Genomic DNA, 20,456 nt, shown 5'->3' with positions numbered 1-20,456 from the left:
ATGAAAGTGAAAAGTGAAAGTGAAGTCGCTCAGTCGCTAGTGGTATAAGGAAGAACAAAACCAGACATGGTTCTGCTCCACTGCATTTTCAGCCTAGAGGGACAGACTACCACTAAATAAATAAGCACACAGATAATTACATATTTCAGTCCATCTTGTGATGGCAAAGGAATGGACACCAGAGGAAAGTTAGCAGGGGAACTTCTAATTAGGCAGAATATTACCCACCTTCTAATTAGGCAGAATATTACCCACCCAGTCACCCAGGGTGTCGTCGTCTCCTTTCCCTCTCTTAACATTTACATACAACCAACCAAAACATTTTGCCTATTTGACGTCCTAAATATTTCTCAAGCTCATCTCCTCTTTCCCTTCCTCATTATCCTAGCTGAGACTCTATCTTCCATGTAGTATCATACAGAGTACCTTTTTTATTTCAATGGAATAAAACTAGAAATAGAAGAAAAATCAAAAATTCACAAATATGTGGAAATTAAACAACATACACTTAAATAATCGATGGGTCAAGGAAGCAATCACAAGAGAAATGAGAATAGCATGAGAAAAATGGAAATAAAAATACAACGTATCAAAAAGTATGAGATACAGCCAAAGCAGTGCTAGGTGGGAAACTTATAGCTGTAAAGGCATACAATAATAATTCAGAAAGCTTTCAAATCAATCGTTTAAATAGCTAGAAAAAGAGAAAACTGAAGCCAAAGGTAATAGGAGAAAAGAAATTAAAAAGATTAGAGAAACAATAAAGAATAGAGAAAATGAGCAATATCTAAATTTGGTTCTTTAAAAAGATCAACAGAATTTGTGAGCATGTGTTAATAATACTCCTCTATTGTGGTTTTAATGTCTGTGGGATCAGTAGTGATGGCCTTTTTCATGTGTGATATTAACAATTTGTGTCTTCTCTTTCTTGGTTAGCCTGGCTAGAGGTTTATCAGTTTTACTGATCTTTCAAAAACCATTTTTGGTTTCCTTGATTTTCTCTATTGATTTCCTATATCCAGTTTCGTTGCTCTTTGCCCTCATTTTTATTCTTTCTTCTATTTATTTTGATTTAGTCTTCTAGTTTACTAAGGTGGAGGTTTAGGTTTTCGATCTTTTCTTTTTTTTTTTTAGATCTTTTTTTTCTAACACATGCCTGCTGCTAAGTCAATTCAGTCGTGTCCAACTCTGTGCGACCCCATAGACAGCAGCCCACTAGGCTCCTCTGTCCTTGGGATTATCCAGGCAAGAATACTGGAGTGGGTTGCCATTCCTTCTCCAATGCATGAAAGTGAAAACTGAAAGTGAAGTCTCTCAGTCGTGCCCGACTCTTAGCGACCCCATGGACTGCAGCCTACCAGGCTCCTCCGTCCAAGGGATTTTCCAGGCAAGAGTACTGGAGTGGGGTGCCATTACCTTCTCAGAATACATGCCTTCAATGCTGTATATTTTCATATTGTTAGTATCGCTTTTACTGGTCCTACCAGTTTTTGTAAGTTGCATTCTCATTTAGTTAAAAATTTTTTTAAATTTCTCTTGAGAAATTTTTTTTTTACTCATGTATCAACTAATTTTCTGCTATTTGGAGGTTTACCAGCTATCCTTCTGTTTTGATTTCTAGTTTAATTCCACTGTGGTGCAGAGTATATTCTATATTTCTGTTGTTTTGAATTTGTTAAAGTCCATGTTCTGCCCCAGAATGTAGTCTATCTTAGTGAATGTTCCATGCGAGCCTGATAAAGATATATACTCTGCATTTGTTGGGATGAAGTAATCTATAGATGTCGACAGATACTATCGATGATGGTGCTCTTCATGTCAGCTACATCTTTACTGATTTTGTGCCTGCTGGATCTGTCCATTTCTTACAGAGGGGTGTTGGAATCATGGTGGACGGGTTTATTTCTCCTTGTAATTCTATCCATCTTTGCCTCACAAATTTGACTCTGTTGTTAGGTCCATCCCTATTAAACACTGTTACGGCTTCTTGGGGAATCAACCCTTTTGTCATTATGTATGTCCCTTCTTTATCCCTGATTATTTTCTTTGCCCGGTTCTGCAGCGGGAAGGCCCGAGCTCGCCCTCGGGGATTCGCCTCTGAAAACTCTCCACCGCTTGTGAAGGGGACCTGCAGCCCCATTGTGACGTTGTTTTAGACGACCTGCTGTTACCTGCAGAGGAACAACCAGAAACTGTCCCGAAATGTCTCGAGTAGCTGTCAGCATCCTGGGCCTTCTCCGTGTCCACATCCTACCCCTCAATGGCTCTCGCCTTGGTGCACCATCTCCGGGGTGAAACCCTTCGCTCTTCCTCCGAGCTCCTCGCGCTCTGCAGTTTGGCCACAGAGTCAAAGCTCTTCCCACCCTCAGTGGGCCACTTGTAAGTGAGTTTGTCGTGGTCACAGTCTCTCCTGGTGCTTCAGTGCCTCCCGAGCTCTGCCAGGCTCCGCGATCCGAGTCGGGGGAGCAGGGCCTCCAAGCGTGGCTGCGGGACCCGGGGTGAGGCCGGAGGGCGGTGGACACTCGGCTGCTCTGCAGCCCCGCCGCTCGCGCCCGTCTGGGCCGTTAAGGATGTTGATTCGTTACCAAACCGCCGTCTGGAAAGCCAGTCATGATTCAAGCATCTTCAGAGATCATTCAGGTATCGCAGGAGGAATGGTTCTTCCTTTGGTATCCACCTTACAATTCATTTAATGTTTGGGAGAGAGTAATTTTTTTTTTTTTAATGTATTCTCTTACCAAAAAGTGAGACTAATTTCTAGTGCTGCTGCTGCTGCTAAGTCGCTTCAGTCGTGTCTGACTCTGCGATCCCATAGACGGCAGCCCACCAGGCTCCCCCGTCCCTGGGATTCTCCAGGCAAGAACACTGGAGTGGGTTGCCATTTCCTTCTCCAATGCATGAAAGTGAAAAGTGAAAGTGAAGTCGCTCAGTCGTGTTCAACTCTTCGCGACGCCATGGACTGCAGCCTACCAGGCTCCTCTGTCCATGGGATTTTCCAGCCAAGATAACTGGAGTGGGGTGCCATTGCCTTCTCTGAATTTCTAGTGATCGAGCTGCAAGTCAAGACTTGTGAGTGGCAACTCGATACAGAGGTCTCATGCGTGTGCGGGACCTCTGCTTAGACTTTGGGGCCCAGAAAATGGGTTTCAATTAAGGTCAGATATTTATCAGTTGTGCGATCTTAACCCCGATTGCTTTCTAAAGGATTGTTGAGTTAAGCCTGCAAAGGACAGTTGGGTCTTGGTGAATAACAGTGGATTATCAACTTCATCAGAGGGTCACTCCTATTTAGCTGCTCTTCAAGATGTCATTTCTTTGTTGGAGCAAAGCAACACATTCTTTGGGTCTGGTATGTCTGTTGGAAGTAATTTACCTCCTGAATTTAGTTTACATACATAAATTATACATGTCATTGTAAAAAGTTCAAAACATGTAATAATGAGCAGAAAGAAGGTAAAGGTAGCCTGAGAGCTGTACCCTAAATTAACTCCCAGTATTCAGGGATCCTAGTGGGCAAGAGGCTCACACTGTTGGTATATCAATTCTCACTTGTTCCCCTGCTTTCTGCACAGCTTTACCACCTCCAGGGGAGGCTGGGGCCCCCGAGTCCAGAGCTTTGCTGAATGAGCATCTCCAGGGAGTAAACCTCCAGCCTTCAGCCAGTGGCAAGGGGATATAGACTCCAGCCACTCTGTGTTCAGACTTGCCTTGACTCCCCCAGTTTTCCACCCACCTGATCACGACGGGGGCCTGACCAGGGATCGAACCCAGTCCACCTTCACTGGGAGGGCAGAGTCTTAGCCACTGGACCATCAGGGAAGTGCTGATGGTGTTGGTTGCTGCCGTACATCAACATGAATCAGCCGTAGGTATATGTATGTCCCCTCCCCCTTGAGGCTCCGTCCCACTGCAAAATCGCCAGTGGAAATTTGCTCTAGGAGCTCAAATCCAGTGCTCTGTGCTTCCAAACTCATTGCTGTGTCTCCCTGCCACTTTTATTTTTCTTTATGGTTGAACTTTTAATTGAATCTATTTACTCTTATTTCAGTGGAGTTATAAGAGGGAGTAGAGATAAGTCTTTTGTTCATTTTTTGATGATTACTGGGAGCTATCATAAAATTCTCATATACATTTTAGGTACTATTTAAATTTAATCTAGTGTCCTAGAACCTGTTGAGCTGAGTAACTGCTTTGCGTGTGTGTGTGTGTATTGAGAATAAGTGCTAGACAAATGTTTAATTGACCCTAGTTTTGTACTATTATCATAATTAATCACAAATGTAATCTTCTTTGCTCCTTTTCCGTCATATTTTATAAATAGTTGTTTTAAAATCTATTCTTTTGCACATTGGCCTTAAATCTATGTCAAAGTTTCTTCCTTTCCAAGAACAAGTAGAACCTGCCTTGCCTGGAATGTAAAAGGTTTTCAAAATACAATAGGACCTTGACCTTTTTTGTTAAATATGCCTTTGTCCCAGGTACACATATTAAGAAAAATTACACATTAAAAGCTAAGAAAAATTATAAAGAAACTGAAATTTAATAAAGCTTTTGCAGATGAAGGATTATAAAAATCTATGATCCTTTCTCCATTTATTTTCTATTTCTTTCTGTTATGAATTAAAAGTACTCACATAAGTCCATTTATGTTTATAGTCCAAACAGAATTAACAAATGTTAAGTGCCAATTTTATTCAAATATTTGTTTATTCTAGATTCTCTTGGGTGCAAATGACAGAAACTCATCTCAAACTAACTGGCTGAAAGGTAATTTATTTCTTTGAATACCTGGGAGTTTCAAGGATTTATTCAGCTCCAGTTATAACTGGATCAAATGGGGTGTCAAATGATGTTGTCCGCATTCAAGTGTTATATCTATCACAAACATTGTTTTATAAAAATTTTATCAGGCTGTTGACAATAATATTTAAACAAATATCCAAGCAAGTGTTTCATTTGATGTGGTTCCCTCAGAAGAGTAATTTTTCTCTTGGGTTTTCCTTCTAGTCGTGTGGATTAGAGCCACAGGGTGAAATCAGTCTGGTAATTTTATAATCAGTTCGTTCACTGTTCCCCATCTGATCTACTTTCTCTGTGGACACTTGTGTATTGCACCCTGCAGTCCCTTGAATGTCTGAGCTTCCCCAGCCTTATCAGCCATAGTGGGGTGGAGAGGTTGCTTCAGCCTGTGGGACATGAAAATGCCAAACTCTTGCTTTCCTGATAAGACATAAGTCAGCCAATGTCAGTTCTCTGTGAAGACTCCCCCCAAAGTCTCCCCATTCTTCTCAGATTAAAAGTTATTTATAGAGAACTTAAGTTTTCCCCCTCAAAACATTCTCTTATTCCTAGGAGAAACTAAGCGCAGGAGGGGATGCTGGGAGAGGAGGGCCACTTGCTGGGATCTCCCAGTCCCCAGCCCAGTTGGGAACAAAGCGAGGCTTTCTTGGACCCCTCAGAGCAAAAGAGGGAGTGGAGGGAAGGGGAATGCTTGGTCTAGATAAGGAGTGTGATGCCAGCACCAGCCGGCACCCACAGCCTGCACCCTACACCAGCTGCAGGGTTAGCAGGAGGGGTCCACTCTGCCCAGTCTGTCCCCCAGTCCATGAACAGGCAATACTGCCAGGAAGGGATGGCTGGGAGACAGAGAGATGAGGCAGTGATTGGGGGGCTCCCTGTGAGGAACTAGCTGTGACCCAGATCGCGGTGGACCCAGGGACACGAAGGGGAAGAGGGTGGTGGATAGTGGTGCTTTCAGACAAAGGCTCTCCTAGATGGAGATGCTCAGTGTCCCTGTCCACTGGGGACCCCAGGGGGCCCCAAGGTCTCTGCAGCCCTCCACACTCCAGGCCCCAGAGCGGGGTGGGGAAGGCGATGGCACAGACCCGACAAGGGGGACAAACAGCCTTGCACAGCACCTTGTGGAGAAACATCTGCTCTGGGGAAGGAGGAGGGCTCCGGGCTCGGGGTGGAGGAGGCCAGAGCCCCTACCCCTTACCTCTGCAGCCCGAGGCCCAGGGTCAGTGGGTGGGTGGGGGCAGGTTGCACTGGTGGTTTGCTTGAAGGAGAAGTTGAGGGGAGCAAATAGATTAGAAATGAGCCTGGGAAGGCTGGACAGAGAACTCTCCAGCCCAGTCCAAGCCCCTCCCAGGAAATCCCACAATCAGTCTCCATGGTCCCAGTGGAGCAGAGAGGGGAGGCAGCCACTGGCCATCAGCCTCCAATCCATGCACTCCCAGCCTTCCCTTTCCACCTGGGAGCATGCCCCCGCCCTGCCGGCCTGGGCTCCCCGCCAAACCTGAGTGATAGTGATGACTCTGTCGACTGACCAGCTCTGAGTAAACAGCTGTGTGTTCTCACTGGAGTTGTCTGTGTTCATCTTACAGAGCTCTGCACTCGGTGGAAGAGAAGAGGGGATCATGGCAGGAGCAGGGCTCCAAGGAAACACTGGCTGAGGTTTGGTCCAGGCGTGTGAGCGTGGCCTCCGCTCAGAGCAGCCCTTTCTCTGGTCCCCGGGGGTGGATCTGGAAGCAATGCTCCAGGAGGCCATGGAGACGCTTCGACTGTACCAGCAACCACTCCCTTGGAGCAGTGCCTGGCCCGCATAATCTCCTGTATCTGCACTATTTCCTGTGTCCACGTTCTCTCCTGTGCCCGCACTGTCTTCTGTCCCCGCATCATCTCCTCTCTCTCGAAGCAGCTTGTGGTCTCCATCCTCCACCTGCTGTGTACTGGGCACAGCTCACCGTTTTATCACTGCCTCCGCTGCCCACCACGTGGCGGTGGAGTGTCTTCCTCTGTCTTTGCTTTCAGGTTCATTCACGGTCCTCTGGCAAACCTCAATTTCTTACCACAGATTTGATCTTGAACTTCCTGGAGAAGCTCCATGGGGAGAGACTGGGGTCTCACCTCACTGCACAAGCCTGGGGTTTGGCACCTGTGAGGCCATCCCTGTGGGCAGAGTTCCCTTTGGACAGACCCAGGGCTCCACTCCAGCTGCTGACCTTGCAGGGAGAGGGGTGAACATGGGGACCAGCTGGGGCTGTGCTGATTTGTACTGGTGGACAGGGTGCTGTTGGCAGGGGACAGGGGTGGTCTTCTTCCCCGCAGGCTGTGCTGTGGTCCTCTGCCCTCCAGATCTGCCTTCCTCCTCTGAATGCTCTAAGTAGCAGCTTAGAGGTGAGGATGTGCTGCTTGCAGTTGCTGGGGACCCTATCCCCTCACGCAGTGGGTGGGGAAGGAAGGCTGCTGTTGGTTAGATCGACTGAGGGCTGAGGCTTCAGCGTGATCCGGCAGCCCTCCAGCTCAGATCTCTTATAACCCAGGGGGGATACTGGAACATTGCCTCCTGTTTCTGGCCTATCAGCGAGTCCTGGATCTCCATCTCCAGGTGTAACCATGGATGCCATGAAGTCAGTCTTCCCAGAGTCCTTATAGTCAGAGAGTGGCTCCATGTAGAGCTTTAGTTCCTCATATCCGTGACCCACAATAATCCATGGATCCTTCACAATTTGCTCTTATTTCTTACTGAGAATCAAGAAATTTCTTAAACAGCTTTTCATCCCATAACCATCCATCCAGAAATGAACCTAATGTATTCTGTTCTAGTACCCCTCTGGCAGCTCCTTGAAGTTCTGTCCATCAAAAGGCAGGAATCCATCGCACTGTGGCCAGGATAACTTCCTGTGGTTCTTACTTATGAGAGTTCCAGGGCAGCATGAGGGGGACCACTCCAGAAGGTGTCCAGCTTGTTGTGAAAGGTGAATTTGTTGAAGAAGTTAAAGTCTGATGTTCGTCTTCACATCCAAGAGCAGATTTTCTGCTTGTAAATGTCTGTGGACAGCACCCTCCTGGTGACCAGCCACACGGAGCACACTACTGGTAGACTCTGCCTTCAGCCTCTCTGCTTTCCTACTGCCCTGAGCCACGGGTGCTCACACACCTCTCCTCCACTAGCATCCTCTGAGCAAGGCGGGGAGTTTCCTCAGCCTCTGTCACTTGAGAGGTTTCACTTTGTGGGATGATCCAAGCCCTCATGATTCCTGCTTTGTGGACTGTCTCCGGAGGCTGGAAGAGTTCTGTCCAGTCTCATCAGCAGTCTTCATGGCTGTCGCTTTCCCAGCGGGGACATGCTGGAGCCCAGCCTCCCTTGCCAATGGTCTCGAGGGTCTGGAGGAGACCATGCGAATCCGAGTGTCTCCTCAGCACAGACGGCTCAGAGGCCCCTCAGCATGGAGGACTCACTGCTGCGCTTGGAGTCGAGGTGTCCTAACACCAGCTTACGTTTGGGAAGAGCTGATGAGAAGCTTGGTCCAAATCAAAGCAGTTCAAAATTCACCCCATGAACTGGTCTTTATGGCGAATCAAAACACGATGCCAGAGAAGGATAAAATGGAACAAAAAGCAAATAGCAAGAAACTAGATTTAAAAAGAAAAACGGAGGGAAAGGAAAAAACGATAAAAGTAAAAATTGAATCTAAAGAAGTGAGAAAATAATATAGGGGGAAAAAATAAAACCCCCAAACCAAAATAAACCAAAATGCTAAGGAGGAAACAAGCTGACTTTGGTCAAAGTCCCTGGGGTCACTGAAAAGCAGCTTATTGAGTCAGAAGGACTGATAAACGGGTCCTAACCAGGTGCTTATTTGAAATTCTTAGAATTCTGAAACAATAGCTCCTTATGAGGGCGTAGGAAGAAATAGACCTATCAATAGGTTTGGGGAAAGTCCACAGTGACTTTCTCATTTTTTGATCTCAGGTTGAGAGCTATTACTCTTTTTTTTTTTTTTTTAAGTGAGGCCCCCACATGCCTTTTGTTTATATGAGTTACGCTGTCTGTATCTTGTTAGAAATGAAAACCTGTAGGATGTTTCAGTGCCTCTTTGTTTCTAGTTTGAAAAGTTGTAATTTTGGTTTTAAAAAGAGCTCATGATGCCTACACTTAAAATATTCAATTTCTTTTTCTTTAAACTCAAAATGATGGCTCTCAAAACAATGCCATAACCTAACTAGCATCACGATGGTGTTTGAAACTGTTCTGTTGCATAATATGGAGTGTATGTGTGTGTGTGTGCTCAGTCGAGTCTGACTCTGTGAGTAAGGTACATTATTAACATCTATTAGGGAAGATAGTTCTTAGACTTTATTTACAGTCTTGCCCAGTTCTTAGATTCCCCCCTCCTATGAGCCGGAGAGCTCCGTGTGATGGTTTCAGCAGCTTTAAACATAGGGGTTGCATCTGTGAGTTGAGAAAGCGTGTCGTCATCTTTTTTTAAGCCCAAAACGCACAGTGTTCTGCGTCCCTCTGATGCAGCATGAAACGGGTAGGGGTGGCTGGGTGTTTTCACTGCTAGTTCAGAGGAGGGAACTGAGACACTCCGGCATGATTTTTGTTTTTAATGTTTATTGACTCTAATACAGATACTGAAAAGTAAATTATACACATTATCAGTGGTGATGATCAATAGTGGCTGCTTACAAATTGAACTCTTCTACTTAGCCTGCATCCAGATCAAGAAACAGGTTGTCATCAGCTCCCTTCCCCTCCCACAAGCTCTTATCCAGTCACTTTCTCCAGTGGTAACCACTACTGCGTCTTCTAACGGCACAGATTAGGTTTGCTTGTTTCTGAACTTACATAACTGGAATCACATAGTGTTAGGCCCTTTGTGCCTGCTTCCTTTGCTCGCTGTCTTGATGAGATTCTTTCGTTTGTTGTTCTCAATACTCTAGACTAGCCCATTGTCCATTTTGCTGTCACTGGGCATTTGGATAGTTTTCGGTTTGGGCTGTTACGGAAGAGTGCTGCTCTGAACATACTTTCCAGCGTCCGGTGAATATTACATGGCTTTCTGTTGGATGTATACCGGGAAATGGGATGCCTTAAGACGGCTGCCTGTTCTTAGTTTAGGTAGACACCACGTGTGCCAGTTTACATACACACCAGCAGTGTGTGAGCTCTGTTTCCTCTCTAATACCTAGCATTGCCTGCCTTTGATGGGTATGTGAAAGTGTAGCATTGTGGTTTTAATTTGCATTTCCCTAATGCCTAATAAAATAGAACACCTTTTCCTCTGCTGATTGGCCATAACTTTCTCTGTAAAGTGCCAGCTCAAGTCTTTTGCCAGTTTTTCTATGAAGTTGACTGCACTATCCCTCAGTGTTTTGTGTGTATTCTTACATAATTTGGGTGTGAATTCCCTGTTGAATAGGACTCTGTATGCATTTCCTCTCCTCCTCATCCATCTCTGAACTCTCTGATGCGACCTCCTACTATTTTGCTCATTGATCACCCCTTTGCAGCAGTTGGCTTTTTATGCTTTGAACATGCCATACCCGGCACTCTCCCACCTCAGGGCTCCCATTTCTGCTTGGAATGTTCTTTGCTAGAGAACCCCATAAATCTCTTCCCTGTCTCCTTCAAGTCTTTGCTCCACTGTAACCTTAGTGAGGTCTTCCTTGATTTGCTTTTTGGTCTTGCAATACCTCTTACACATCCTATCTGTTAGCCCTATCCACTTAAAGAACAACCAACCAACCAAAAAAAACCGCAAAAAATCGTACTTTGTACTAACAAAGTGTTCAAATACACACTGAATTAGAACAATATAAAGGTCTTTCTTTGCATATCTTATCATCCAACATCAATAATTAGCAACATTTTATAATTTTATTTTATCCGTAAGTACTTTAGCCTGCATCTTTAATAGATAAGTACCTTTATTTTGGGAAAACATAGTTACTGTGCCATCATCAAATTAACAAAACTAACAGTATATAATAGCAGTCCACATTCAAACTTCACAATTGTTACAGTGAAGTTTGAATCAAATGCACACATACAAATTACATGCATCGCTTTAAATCATTCAAAATACTTATTTTACACATTTAGTGCTTATTATCTACCTCTCCCATTGGAATATCAACTCTACAGGAGTGAGATTTTTGTTTGTCCTTTGCTGCATCTTCAACACCTAAAACTGTTATTGGCACGTAGTTGGGCTTGAATAAATGTTTGTTGAATGAATGAATGAATGAATGAATGAAGTTGGCAACAAGAATCTAAGGGCCCAAGGAGTTTGTCAGCATAGTCAGATCTGTTTGTTTTCCAGCTCTAAAACTTTAGGCAACTTTCTGGGCTTCAATTTTCTTATCAGTAAAAAAGGACCAAACATCAGCTTTGCAGGGTTGTTGTGAGAATCTGACAAAATATGTGTACAGTGTCTGGCACCTAGCACACACACGGTATAGCTATTTTTATTTTTTATTGCAACTCCCTTTTGTTGTTTTTCAGTCTCTGTCTTGTCCACCTCTTTGTGACCCTATGGACTGCAGCATGCCAGGCTTCCCTGTCCTTCACTGTCGCCTGGAGTTTGCTCAAACTCATGCCCATTGAGTCAGTGATGCCATCCAGCCATCTCATCCTCTGTCGCCCCTTCTCCTCAAGCTCTCAATCTTTCCCAGCATCAGGGTCTTTTCCAGTCAAGTCAGCTCTTCACATCAGGTGGCCAAAATATTGGAGCTTTAGCTTCAACATCAGTCCTTCCAGTGAATATTCAGAGTTGATTTCCTTTACAATTGACTGGTTTGATCTCCTTGCTGCCCAAGGGACTCTCAAGAGTCTTCTCCAGCACCACAGTTCAAAAGCATCAATTCTTCCATGCTCAGCCTTTTTTATGGCTCCCGATATGTCACAAATGTAACGTGTGTAGTGAAGATCTTGGCCTTACCCAAACTGGTCTGGCCTTTGTCCCTGGTTCCTGGGAGGAAACATTTAAATCCCTGAAATTTCCCAAGTGATGGGAGTGTCTTTATTATTCTTGGTGGGCCCCTTAGCTCATACCTGATAGTTTATGCTAATGAGATGACTCAGGCCAAGTGATATCAGTCTGACTTCCAGGGAGTTGGGTGAGGCTGGAATCTAAGTTCAGTCCCATGGACAATAAATCAATGACTCATGCTTATGGGATGAAGCCCCAGTAAAACCTCAGAACACTGAAGCTTGACTGAGTTTCCCTGGTTGACCACACTCCATGCATATTCTGTACATTAATATCAACACCAGGAGTATCAGGCATTCTGAGGACAATAGAAGCTTCGCATTGGGAACCCTCCCATACTCTTATGTCTGTATCTATTCTTCTGGCTAATTTTGATCTCTGTCCTTTCCCAGAAATAAACTGTAACTGTGAGTATAACATCTTTCAGTGAGTTCTGTGATTCCTGGCAGCAATTACTCAACACAAGGGTGGTTTTGGAAACCTGGACTTGCAGTTGGTATCAAGGGAGGCAGGACCCCTGGGTTCTGGCCCAGGCTCAGTAGCTGGATGGCTGTGTGAACTGGCAAGGGACATAAGGAAACTTTTAGAGGTGCTGGCTATGTCTGTTACCTTAATTTTGGTGATGGTTTTGCAGGTATACACATATGTTCAAACTCATTAAATTGTATGCATTACATATGTGTGATTTTTATACATCTCAAATATACCTCAATAATTTTTTTTTTAAGTCAGTAGTTCCTGGTACTGCTGCTGCTGCTGCTAAGTCTCTTCAGTCGTGTCCGACTCTGTGTGACCCCAGAGACGGCAGCCCACCAGGCTCCCCCGTCCCTGGGATTCTCCAGGCAAGAACACTGGAGTGGGTTGCCATTTCCTCCTCCAATGCATGAAAGTGAAAAGTGAAAGTGAAGTCGCTCAGTCGTGCCCGACTCTTCGCGACCCCATGGACTGCAGCCCACCAGGCTCCTCCATCCATGGGATTTTCCAGGCAAGAGTACTGGAGTGGGATGCCATCGCCTTCTCTGAGTTCATGGTACAGGTGGAGTCAATCCTTTTCAGCACAGCAGTATGCTGTGGGCTTTGATTAAATTGGCCTGTTGGTTCATAGGAAACCCGTGAAGCCAGTTTCGATTTCTGTAGCGTTTGGGGGACAAGGAAGGCTGCTGGAGAGGATCCTGGAGTTCAGGGAGCAGACACTTAGGAATGAAAGGAAGCCCCACTCTCACTCCAGTCTCTGAGCCTGTGCTCTGGTTCTACATTCTGCCTCTGGAGGTCTGCTAGAGGTAAGTGCTGCTCTGAGGGCCCTAAAAGTAGCTGGTGGCCTAGACTTCTGGAAACTTATTTCCCAAATGCACTTCCTCCCTGTACTTCCTGTCTCTCCCACCCTTCCTGGGTCAAGGAATCACCATTGCCTCAGGGTACATCCCTGACTCAGGCTCAAGAATTGCCAAACTGTTTTCTTGAGAGGGCATTGAGAAGGAGATGAAAGTATCTGGCATTTTAATAGGATCCCTCTGGTGGCTAGCCTGCCAGGGGGAAAAACAGAAGCAGTGACACCAGTCAAGAGGTGAAAAATGTTGGCAGTTTGGACTGGGGCTTGGGTCAGCCGGTGCCAGCAGTGTGGTGAGATGTGGTTGGATTCTGGATGGTATTTAAAAGGTAGAGACAGCAGGATTTGCTGATGGGTTAGATGTGGGGAGTAAAAGAAAAAGTCTTCCCCTAAGCATAACAACCTCCATGTTGTCTCAAATGGCAAAAAAAATTTATAGCTGAGTAATGTTCTATTGAATACACACACTTCATCTTTATGCATTCGTCTATTGCTGGGCACTAAGTTTGCAGTCCGTGGGGTCGCAGAGTCGGACATGGCTGAGCCACTGAACTGAAGTTTTCTTCCATATTGGGTATTGTACATAATGCTGCAACAAGTATTGGGATGTATGTATCTTTTCAAAATAGTGTTTTCATTTTCTTTGGGTAAATATCCAGGAGTGGAATTTTTTTAAAAAAGCAAACAAACTAATAGAACAGAAATAGATTCAGAGATACAGAGAACAAACTGGTGATCGATCACTGGAGGGGAAGGAATGGGGGACAGGAGTGAAACAGGTGAAAGGCATTAAGAGTTACAAACTTAGAGTTATAACATAAATAAGTCACAGGGATATAATGTACAGCACAGGATACTTACTCAATATTTTATAATAACTTTGGTGTTTAATCCATAAAAATATTGAATCACTATGACTCATTGGAAAAGACTCTGATGCTGGGAGGGGTTGGGGGCAGGAGAAGGGGATGACAGAGGATGAGATGGCTGGATGGCATCACTGACCTGATGGACGTGAGTTTGAGTGAAGTCTGGGAGTTGGTGATGGACAGGGAGGCCTGGCGTGCTGCGATTCATGGGGTTGCAAAGAGTCAGACGCGACTGAGCGACTGAACTGAATTGAACTGATGTTGTACCACCTAAAACCAATATAATGTTGTACGTCAACTGTACTTTAGTTAAAAAGAAAGGCTTCAAGGGACTGTGGTTAAGTAGTTAAGATTCCTTGCTTCCACTACAGGAGGTGTGGCTTTGATCCATATTTTGGGAGCTAAGATCCCCGCTGCATGCCGAGAGATGTGGTGAAAAGATAAATAAAATTTAAAAACAGGGACTTCCTTGGCGGCCCAGTGGTTAAGACTCTGCCTTCCAATGCAGGGGGTGAGGGTTCAATCCCTGGTTAGGGAACTAAGATCCCACATGCTGCAGGGTGCAGCCACAATAAATAAATAAATAAATAAATTTGTTTAAAAAAAAATTTTAAAAACATATTTTTAAAATAGGCTTCAAGATTTTGGGGCTGAGCAACTGGAAGTGCAGAAATTAACAGAGATTGGGATGAGGGGAGAGGAAGGTAAAGAGCTCAGGATGCTGGATTGAAAACCAGAAGTCAAAGTTGTGATACCAGTTCTGCTGCACTAATCACAGCTCTTACTGACCACTTGTGTAGATACCAGGCCCCGTTTGAAGCTCTTGACACACATCACCTCATTCCCCTCCCAGCAGCCTGTGAGGTAGATTTCATCACTCCTGTTTTGCAGATGACATGAAGTGGCTCTGAGGGGCTAAGTGATTTGCTGCCCAGGGGCACAGAGTAAAAAACCAGGACTCAAACCTAGCCTAACTCCAGAGCCCGCGCTTGCCAGCAGACACGAAGCTGCCCCCAGAATCCTGCTTCCCCTGGCTGGGCCTGATTCTGTAACTGTCCCTCTCCCTGTCTGACGGGACATTTAGTGCTGACACTCAGTGCCCTGGTTTTGAGATTTAGCTGCAAATGAAAGCCAGGACACAGGAAGTGCCAAGATGACCCACATCCTCAGCTTGAGAACATTGTGATGTATTATGAATGGGTCCTTCCGAAGTACGGTTTGAACACCTAGTTAAATAATAATTCATTCTCTGGTATGAGACATTTTGAATGATAGACTCTAATGGAATAATATTATTACTTGTGAATTGGAACATTCCATTAAATGTGACATAATATTCTTTTCATTGTCCCCAGCTTTCTCCTTCGGGGGAGCAGGAAGTGGTGGGGAAACCTTAGTTTCTATGGAAAGCAGAGTTTCCCAAGCCCCTCACATGAATTTTTTTTTTTTAATTAAAAGTCAACCCCTTTACTATTTTTTCCTGTATGTATTATGCCTTGCTTATTTACTGACTTCTTTTGTGTTAAACAAATACTGTATCCTAATTCTTTTGCTGATTTTTTTTTTCTATTGATTTTAAGCTATATTTCTTTGGATTAATTTCTCAATGGTTTCTCTAGGATAGTGGTTCTTGACTAAGGTGATTTCCCACCTCCAGCCATCTGAATAGAATTTATTTAGAGACATTTTTATTTGCCACAAGTGAGAGGAGTATTTTGCTGGGATGAGGCACAGATGCTGCTAAACTCCTACAATGCAAAGGACAGCCCACCACAATTATCTGACCCAAAATGTCAGCAGTGCCAAGATTACAGTTCACATCTTAAAGTATCACAGGTATTCGAGATTAATACTGACTTGATTCAGGTAAAATACATAAACTTTGTTCCAATAAAGCAACATTTCCTTCCCCTCCTTTGTGCTAAGGTAATATTTATATGTTAGGAATCCAACAATACAGTATTAGAATTTTTATGCATTTTTGCATTTCTTGAATAGTTTTGAGATATAGTTTATGTCCCATAAAATCCGCATGTTCAAAGTACACAAGTCAATGGTTTCTATTATGCAATCACATTTTATAAGAAATTAACAGAACTGCGAAGTATTCATATTTAAAAGAAAAGTGAAAGTGAAGTTGCTCAGTCGTGTCCAATTCTTTGCGACCCCGTGGACTTTGGCCCACCAGGCTCCTCCGTCCATGGGATTCTCCAGGCAAGAATACTGGAGTGGGTTGCCATTTCCTTCCCCAGGGAATCTTCTCTATTTAATTTGCCTGTGTTTAACGTTTCCGGGCACTTCATTTAAACTTGTGAATTCAAATTTCTATCCGTGTCATTTTCTGTCCCCTTGACGGACTTTAGTCTTTCTTCCTTTACTGATATTTATTTATTTGGCTGCCTCCTGACTTGGTTGCAAGGCACAGCCTTCACTCCAGCACGTGGGATCTTTCGTGGTGGCGCCTCGGCTCTTTGTTGCGCATGCGGGCTTCGCACTAGTTGTGGCGCGCTTGCTCAGTAATTGTGCCCCACCCCCACCCCCACCCCAACCCCCGGGGTTTTGAGAGCGAGGTCTCAGTGCTTGCCTGCGGCTGGCTTAGCTTCCTCGTGGTACGTTGAATCTTTAGTTCCCCGACTAGGGTTTGAACCTGCCTCCCTTGCACTGGAAGGTGGCTTCTTAACCGTTGGACCACCAGGGAAGTCCCTAGTATTTCTTAAAAGGTTGGTCTGCTAGCAACAAGTTCTCTTAGATTTTGTCTATATGGAAACATCTTTTTTTCCTTCATTTTTAAAGGATGATGTTGCTGATTCTATAATTATTTTTTGACTTTTTTTTAGTTCTCTATGCCATTTCACTGCCTTTTGGACTTCTTTCTGACCGTGAATTATTAATATATTTTTGTATTGTGGTTCCTCTGTACACAGTAAATTTTCTGTTGCTATTTTCACCGTTTGCTCTTTGTTTTGGCTTTTAGGCATGTGCGTAGGCATGATGTGTCTAGGCATGGATTCTTTGTGTCTGTTATTTGAGGTTTGTTGAGCTTTTCATGAAATCTGAAACGTTTTTGGCTATTTTCTCAAATATTTGCAATGTCTCTTTCTCCCCTCTACTTCTGGAACTCTCTTTCCATGTTAGTTGGCTTGCTTGATATCCTTCCACAGGTCTTTGGGGCGCCATTCATTTTTCTTCATTCTTTTCATTTTTCCCTCTTTATTCATCAGATTGGCTAATTTCTACTGAACTATCTATCCTTCAGGCTGGCTGATTCTGCCTTCTGTCCTTTCAAATCCATTGTTGAGCCTATCCAGTGAAGGAAATTTTTCATTTTGATTGTTTTTCTCTTCTACTTTTCTACTCTAGAATCTCCACTTGTTGTAGTCTAGTTGATATTTTCTCTGAGATTCTTGATTTACTGAATTATTGTCATATTTTCCTTTAGTTCTTTAATGATTTCCATGAGTTATTTGGGCATATTTAAAGTGGTGCTGGAGAAGACTCTTGTGAGTCCCTTGGACTGCAAGGAGAGCCAACCAATCCATCCTAAAGGAGACCAGTCCTGGGTGTTCATTGGAAGGACTGATGCTGAGGCTGAAACTCCAGTACTTTGGCCACCTCATGCGAAGAGCTGACTCACTGGAAAAGACTCTGATGCTGGGAGGGATTGGGGGCAGGAGGAGAAGGGGACGACAGAGGATGAGATGGCTGGATGGCATCACCGACTCGATGCACATGAGTTTGTGCGAACTCCGGGAGTTGGTGATGGACAGGGAGGCCTGGCGTGCTGTGATTCATGGGGCTGCAAACAGTTGGATACGACTGAGCGACTGAACTGAACTGAAAATACTTGCTTTAAGGGAGCACCCTTTAGAGCTTTCTGAAAGATTGTCTCCTGAGTTATAATCTTCAGGTTGGCTCAAATCAAAATATCCATTTCTTTCTTCCAAACAAAACAAAACAAAAAAAACTCCCAAAACAGTTGCTTTGAAACCTTTATCTGCTAAAATCAGTGTCTGGGCTCATTCAGAGTCTGTTTCAATAGAGAGGGTTTTTTTCCTTTGTGTGGACCACGCTTTCCTGTGTCTTTGTGTGTGTCATAGATTTTTGTCGAAAGCTAAAGAAAATTCAGTATTATATATTCTGTAGCACCTAGAGATTCTGATTTCTTTTCCTGAGGGCTTCTTTTAGTTTGTTTGTTTGTTCTTTTTTGGTTTGACTTAACCTGCACAATCTGTCTTCCTCTCAGTGTATAGCAGTTGATGTCTCTGCTCAGTATTTTTATTCTTATTTTTATTTCTAGCCTGACTTCCTAAGGGAAACTCTGTGTCAACATAGCTAAGTAGTCAGCCAATGATTCTGGCAGAGATTGTGTTTAAATAGCTTGGGCCCAAAACATTTTTACCCTTCTCTGATGGCTCTGTGAGTGGGGTAAGGAGGGCATTCAAAGTTCAGGCAGTTCTCAAGTCGGCAGTAAATTGGCCCTGGCTTTTACATTTCCCTGGGCCCTCCTGTGTCTCCCTGAACATGTGTGTAGCTTTCCAGTCAGCCGGAGATATGTGGAGAGCTTATTTAGGCCTTCTATTGCCCCATCTCTTCCAGAGTCTTCCTGTTGAACCTCTGGCTGATCCACTGCTCACCCTACCTGGGACCACAGCCCCAGGCCAGCAAGCCACAGGCTTTGTGTGTTCCTTGATTCCCTGGAGAAGGAAATGGCAACCCACTCCAGTACTCTTGCCTTGAAAATCCCAGGGACGGAGGAGCTTGGTGCAGGCTACTATCCATGGGGTCGCAAAGAGTGGGGCACGACTGAGTGACTTCACTTCACTTTCCTACTGGGCGTGGTGCTTTCTGACAATGCTACCAAGCATGGATGTGTTTTTTTTTTTTTTGGCTACTCTGGGTCTTTGTTGTTTTGTGTGGGCTTTCTCTAATTGCAGCGAGTGGGGGCTACTCTGTTGAGGTGCACGGGTTTCTTGTTGCAATGGCTTCTCTCATGGAGCAGCGTGTAGGCTCGTGGCTTCGGTAGTTGCAGCGCTCAGGCTCAGTAGTTGGGGCTAGTGTGCTCAGTAGTTGGGCACACAGACTTAGCTGCCCCACAGCTTATGGAATCTTCCCTGACCAAGGTCAAACCTGTGTCCTCTGCATTGGCAGGTGGATGCTTATCTACTGTGCTGCCAGGGAAGTCCTCAAGCACGGACTTTTCACTCTCCATTCAAGTTTGCTCCTACTTGCAGCCAGCCTGTGGTTTCCCATTCCTGTCCTGCCCTCGTAAACCAGCTGCGCCTAACCTACCAAGCGGGGTGTGGAATGGAAGCCGTCCTGGTCAAGGAGGCTGCAGGCTCCTATTGTTCTCACACAAAGTTGCAGCAAATTCCTTAGGAATAAACATCTCTCAGTTTGTTATTTGCATTTGGTTGATCTCCATCCAGAGCCTTGAAATGGTTTGATTTTGATAATTTTCTGTTTTTTTTTTTCCTTGTGTTTTGTGGGAAAATATTTGCCTACCTCTTCATACTGTCATAACTGAAAGTCTCATTTCTGCATATTTTAAAGATTTTAATATCTGTGGTCAAACTTCTGTCCAAGACGCTTCTCTTGCACCATGGGTGCGTGCTAAGTTGCTTTAGTCGTGTCCGACTCCTTGCGACCCCATGTACTATAGCCCGCCAGGCTCCTCTGTCCATGGGATTCTCTAAGCAAGAATACTGGAGTGAGTTGCCATGCCCTCCTCCAGGGGATCTTCCTGGCCCAGGGATTGAACCCACATCTCTTGTGTGTCCTACATTGAAAGGCAGGTTCTTTACTACTAGCGCCACCTGAGAAGCCCCACTTGTACCAGTTAGATTCAAAAGCTCAAGGAGACAGACGTGTATCTTTTATTTTGGTCCTAGTTATCCAGACATCGCCTAACACTAAAGAGGGCTCCTTTGCTGGTTTTAGTAATAAAACTCATGCTCTTTAATGGCAGAATTGTTAGGCATTTGGTGTGTTTCAAAGCATGGTACATAAGTAGAAATCAGGAGGTGTGACCTAAAGAGTTTCAAATAATCGTAAATAAGTGAATATCCTTTGTGTCTTTCTTTGCTTCTCTTTCTTGATCGGTTGCTCTTCAGTTTCCATGGGAATATGGGTTTGGGAAGAAAACTGATCAGGTTGGCTTATGCTGTTTAGCTTAGAGAGAAGTGGCAGGTGGAAGACGCGGGGTCTTAAAAATGGCATATCTGGCCCTAGTAAGCTTGGGTGAAATGAATTCAGATTTCACAAAACAAATAGATTTTGGTAGTTTAATGATATTTTAAAGATAAAACACACATGATTTTTTTATTTTTAATTCTCAAACAGTATAAAAAAGTCTTTCTCTCAACTCTGTCCAATTCCCAATTCCCCACAGTGGTGGCAATCACTATTAGCAGTTGTTAGCATTTTCTTCCGGAGAAGGCAATGGCACCCCACTCCAGTACTCTTGGCTGGAAAATCCCA

At 44.4% G+C, this 20,456-nt stretch overlaps 1 protein-coding gene across 2 annotated transcripts in view; it reads left to right on the top strand.

The window, feature by feature from the left end:
- The first annotated feature begins 12,931 nt into the window (after positions 1-12,931).
- The window catches only part of CPEB3 (cytoplasmic polyadenylation element binding protein 3), a 348,047-nt gene continuing 340,522 nt past the window's right edge, over positions 12,932-20,456 (top strand). Inside the window, exon 1 of one of the 2 annotated variants that reach the window (XM_086378570.1) lies at positions 12,932-13,063. The gene's annotated coding sequence lies outside the window, so the exon portion shown is untranslated. The remainder of the gene's footprint in view (positions 13,064-20,456) is intronic. The other variant, XM_086378571.1, reaches the window with a different exon arrangement.

This window comes from Bos grunniens, chromosome 26 (assembly GCF_055505025.1).
Source record: "Bos grunniens cultivar Pamir isolate PY7600 chromosome 26, Bosgru_T2T1.0, whole genome shotgun sequence".
NCBI lineage: Eukaryota > Metazoa > Chordata > Mammalia > Artiodactyla > Bovidae > Bos > Bos grunniens.
This window is presented reverse-complemented; position numbering and strand designations above follow the sequence as displayed.